The 5,554-nt window shown below is 41.2% G+C and overlaps 1 non-coding gene across 1 annotated transcript; it reads left to right on the forward strand.

Annotated features, from left to right (window-relative positions):
* The first annotated feature begins 5,140 nt into the window (after positions 1 to 5,140).
* Positions 5,141 to 5,247, forward strand: LOC138985659 (U6 spliceosomal RNA). Its single transcript, XR_011462704.1, has one exon. It is a non-coding gene; the product is annotated as a U6 spliceosomal RNA (small nuclear RNA).
* The last annotated feature ends 307 nt before the right edge of the window (positions 5,248 to 5,554 follow it).

The following is a 5,554-nucleotide window of genomic DNA, read 5'->3' on the forward strand; positions in this document are numbered from 1 at the left end:
TAAAGACGAAGTTAGCTTCCTATGGAAAGAGTCTGTTTGGGTTACAGAAACTGGTTAAAGCCTAGAGTGAAAAGAATAACCTTTCTGGCAGCGTCCTGATGTGGTAGAACAAGGCCAAGGTGGTCTGTCATACTAAATGACTGTATCTTCAAGACTTGGACCACAGACCAAGGTCACACAAAGGGAGGCTGGTGCATCCTTAGCCACTGAGCTGGTAAACCAGGAGGTTAGGGTTCATCTCCTGGACCCTTATCTGACTCTGCAAAGTCTATTTTCTGCCCCTTATGAAAATGGGCGTTGGAGGGGAGTGGGGTCACACAACTCCATTGTCCCTTCTCTATTATTTCCTCCAATAAACACTGTTCCAGGCCTGGTGTGTATACTGTCATCCCATATACTTTATTGAAGTATAGTTGATTTACAATGTTTTATTAGTTATAAGTGTACAATATAGTGATTCAATATTTTTAGATTAAACTCTATTTAAAGTTATTGTAAAATAATGGTTATATTTCCCTGTGCTGTGCAATATATCCTTGTTGCTTATCTATTTTTAACATAATAGTTTGTATCTCTTAATCCCATACCACTCCCTGTATTGCCCCTCCCGCTTCCTGCTCCCCACTGATAATTGTTAGTTTTCTATATCTGAATCTGTTTTTCTTTTGTTATATATATTAGTGTGTTTTATTTTTTAGATTCCGCATATAAGTGATAACATAGAGTATTTGTCTTTCTCTGACTTATTTCATTAAGCATAATACTCTATAGGTCTATCCACATTGTTGCAAGTGGCAGAATTTCATTCTTTTTTAGGGTTCCATTCTTTTTTAGGGTATATACACACATCACATTTTCTTTATCCATTCATCTCTTGATGGTTGCTTCCATGTCATGGCTATTGTAAATAATGCTGCTATTAACATTGGAGTATATGTATCTTTTTGAAATAGTATTTTTCATCTTCTTTGGATATATACCCAAGAGTGGAATTGCTGGATTGTATGGTAGTTCTATTTTTAGTTTTTTTGAAGAACTTCTGTACTGTTTTTGAACAGAAGCACTTTTACAAAAGTTTTCTGTGCATGCATGGTAAGTTACTTTAGTAGTGTCTGGCTCTTTGCAACCCTGTCGACTGTAGCCTGCCAGACTCCTCTGTCTATGGGATTCTCCAGGCAAGAAAACTGTAGTGGGTTTCCAGGCCCTCCTTCCAGGGAATCTTCCTGACCCAGGGATCAAACCCACTCTCTTATGCCTCCTACAGGGACAGGCAGGTTCTTTACCACTAGCACCATCTGGGAAGCCCAGAAAGCTTCTCACCAATATTTAAATCTTTTGTCTCAATATGTTTTAGAAGGTAGAGGTACAGTGTTCACAATTAAAAGTTAACCTATTGTAATTGAATCTTATTGCTTGTTGCCTATCATCCATTTCCTTCCTATCGGTATCAGTCCACTGAATTTTCTTAAACAAAATTAGCCAAACAGTTGAGGTAGGATTGAGACCCCACCTACAGACTTCAGGGTGGTACCTGATCAACTTCAGGCGACCAGCAAAAACTGTTTTATTTCTCAGGAGTCATGACTGTCTTAAGGTTTGTAGGGATTGTCCTGGTAGTACAGTGGCTAAGACTCCTCCCAATGGAGGGGGCCTGGGTTGGATCCCTGGTCAGGGAACTAGATCACAGCTAAGACCCAGCACAGACAAATAAATAAATAATACATATTAAAAAAAGAGAAAGCAGTGGCCACAGAGACCTTCCTGCATCTGCTGTTTCTCAGGTGTCAGCAGCTTAAGTTGATCAATATGTCAAAGTGACGTGTTTGGGGGTGCCATGTTCTGAACCCCTTCTTAGTCTTACTTTGAAACCAGTTTTAGGGAAATTGAAGAAAAATCAAGAGAAGCCAGGTCATTGGTGACATGGCTGAGCTGCTGTATCAGTCTCAGCTAAATGCTCTCTGTTGCTGGGCTTATTAATTTTGTGGGGTGATATATCCTTATTAGGGGCTTCCCAGGTGGCATTAGTGGTAAAGAACCCACCTGCCAGTGCAGGAGACATAGGAGCTGCAGGTTTGATCCCTGGGTTGGGAAGATCCTAAGGAGAAGGATATGGCAGCCCACTCCAGTATTGTTGCCTGGAAGAATCCCAGGACAGAGGAGCCTTGACAGACTATAGCCCATAGGGTCACAAAGAATTGGACATGAATGATGGCATTTAGCACGCATATCTTTCTTATTGTTCAAGACAGTGAACATGGACGTCCACTGCTTGCTACTCAGAGGATCGTAACAGATACCGCCATTATGTCTGATGCAATAACAAGAAAACCATTCAAAACAGACCAAGAAAGAGGCCAGAAGGGCAAGGATATTATGATTCAAATTTTGACAGTGCTCTTTATATCTGTGTTGCAATAAGAGTCAAAAAATACTGTAAATTGAGTTGTGTGATAGGAAAGATTTTATGTTTTACGTGTTCAACGGGCCTTAATTTTCACAATGGATATCTTTACCCAAGAAATTAGGGTGTGAGAAGTGGCTGGGGATGTAAAGACGGTTATTTGTTGAGAAGATAAAAGTTGTCCTAAAATTGAGACAAGGCCAAATTCCACTGTGCAGATAACAGGCAACAGACTTAACCAACTTGTCTACAGAAGTGGAATTTTGTTGTTTGATGTCTTTGTTAATCGGTGGTTTTATCTGATTAATGGCCCAATGAAGTTAACATTTACCCCAAATAACTTAGTCATGAATTTTGTTGCCTAAAGCCTTCCTCAGCGATCAATGCAAAGAAATAGAGGAAAACAACAGAATGGGAAAGACGAGAGATCTCTTCAAGAAAATTAGAGATACCAAGGGAACATTTCATGCAAAGATGGGCTCGATAAAGGACAGAAATGGTATGGACCTCACAGAAGCAGAAGGTATTAAGAAGAGGTGGTAGGAATACACAGAACTGTACAAAAAAGCTCCCAATGACCTGGACAACTATGATAGTGTGATCACTGACCTAGAGCCAGACATCCTGGAATGTGAAGTCAAGTGGGCCTTAGAAAGCATCACTACGAACAAAGCTAGTGGAGGTGATGGAATTCCAGTGGAGCTATTCCAAATCCTGAAAGATGATGCTGTGAAAGTGCTGCGCTCAATATGTCAGCAAATTTGGAAAACTCAGCAGTGGCCACAGGACTGGAAAAGGTCAGTTTTCATTCCAATCCCAAAGAAAGGCAAGGCCAAGGAATGCTCAAACTACCGCACAATTGCACTCATCTCACACGCTAGTAAAGTAATGCTCAAAATTCTCCAAGCCAGGCTTCAGCAATACGTGAACCGTGAACTTCCAGATGTTCAAGCTGGTTTTAGAAAAGGCAGAGGAACCAGAGATCAAATTGCCAACATCCGCTGGATCATGGAAAAAGCAAGAGAGTTCCAGAAAAACATCTATTTCTGCTTTATTGACTATGCCAAAGCCTTTGACTTTGTGGATGACAATAAACTGTGGAAAATTCTGAAAGAGATGGGAATACCAGACCACCTGACCTGCCTCTTGAGAAACCTATATGCAGGTCAGGAAGCAACAGTTAGAACTGGACATGGAACAACAGACTGGTTCCAAATAGGAAAAGGAGTATGTCAAGGCTGTATATTGTCACCCTGCTTATTTAACTTATATGCAGAGTACATCATGAGAAACACTGCGCTGGAAGAAGCACAAGTTGGAATCAAGATTGCCGGGAGAAATATCAATAACCTCAGATATGTAGATGACACCACCCTTATGGCAGAAAGTGAAGAGGAACTCAAAAGCATCTTGATGAAAGTGAAAGAGGAGAGTGAAAAAGTTGGATTAAAGCTCAACATTCAGAAAACGAGAATCATGGCATCTGGTCCCATCACTTCATGGGAAATAGATGGGGAAACAGTGGAAACAGTGTCAGACTTTCTTTTTTTGGGCTCCCAAATCACTGCAGGTGGTGATTGCAGCCATGAGATTAAAAGACGCTTACTTCTTGGAAGGAAAGTTATGACCAACCTAGATAGCATATTCAAAAGCAGAGACATTACTTTGCCAACAAAGGTCCGTCTAGTCAAGGCTATGGTTTTTCCAGTGGTCATGTATGGATGTGAGAGTTGGACTGTGAAGAAAGCTGAGCACTGAAGAATTGATGCTTTTGAACTGTGGTGTTGGAGAAGACTCTTGAGAGTCCCTTGGACTACAAGGAGATCCAACCAGTCCATTCTAAAGGAGATCGGTCCTGGGTGTTCTTTGGAAGGAATGATGCTAAAGCTGAAACTCCAGTACTTTGGCCACCTTATCTGAAGGGTTGACTCATTGGAAAAGACTCTGACGCTGGGAGGGATTGGGGGCAGGAGGCGAAGGGACTATAGAGGATGATGATAGCTGGATGGCATCACTGACTCGATGGATGTGAGTTTGAGTGAACTCTGGGAGTTGGTGATGGACAGAGAGGCCTTGTGTGCTGCAATTCATGGGGTCGCAAAGAGTTGGACATGACTGAGCGAATGAACTGAGCTGAACTGAACAATTTTTAACCAACTTTGTAACTTAGCCTCAAAGTCTTTAACCAGGCATTTTTTTCTAGAACCTGATCTTGCTCCTCCCCCTGTTTTTGTAAGCTCTCTGTTACTTAGTTGCTAAGTCATGTCTGACTTTTGGCAACCCCATGGACTGTAGCCTTCTGGGTTCCTCTGTCCATGGGATTTCTGAGGCAAGAATACTGGAGAGGGTTGCCATTTCCTTCTCTTAGTGAACTCTCTAGATTAAAAAAAAAGGCAAAAACAAACAAACAAACAAAAAACCCAGAAAGAAACTTCATGCTATCCAGTATAACCCTTCCTCCCAACCCTTTAGGCTCCAGACTTCTGAGTAGAGACATCAGAAAATGTGACCATGTTATGAAGTTTGTCTTCTGGATAAATAGAACCATTTTTTAATTACTTGTTGCTTCACTGTGCAAAAAAGACTGGATGGACTTTCACCAAACAGGGAGGATGTGTTTAAGATGGTCTGAATTGTGTAGAGGAATAAAAAAATCTTTTCCCTCTACCTATCTTAGGCATTTTCAACTGGGGCCCTGTAAATGAGAACAACAAAAGACCGATTAACAAGGATCAGTCAGTGCTCGCTTAGGCAGCACATATACTAAAATTGGAATGATACAGAGAATATTAGCATGGCCCCTGTGCAAGGATGACATGCAAATTCCTGAAGTGTTCCATATTTTTAATCAAAACTACAATGAGATATCACCTCACACTGGTCAGAATGGCCCTCATCAAAAAGTCTACAAACAATAAATGCTGGAAAGGGTGTGGAGAAAAGGGATCTCTCTTGCACTGTTGGTGGGAATGTAAATTGTTAAGCCACTATGGAAGACAGTATGGAGATTCCTCAAAAAACTGGGAATAAAACATCCATATGACCCAGCAATCCCACTCCTAGGCATATACCCTGAGGAAACCAAAATTGAAAGAGACACATGTATCCCATTGTTCGTTGCAGCACTATTTACAACAGCTAGAACGTGGAAGC

This window comes from Bos mutus, chromosome 25 (genome assembly GCF_027580195.1).
Source record: "Bos mutus isolate GX-2022 chromosome 25, NWIPB_WYAK_1.1, whole genome shotgun sequence".
Lineage (NCBI taxonomy): Eukaryota > Metazoa > Chordata > Mammalia > Artiodactyla > Bovidae > Bos > Bos mutus.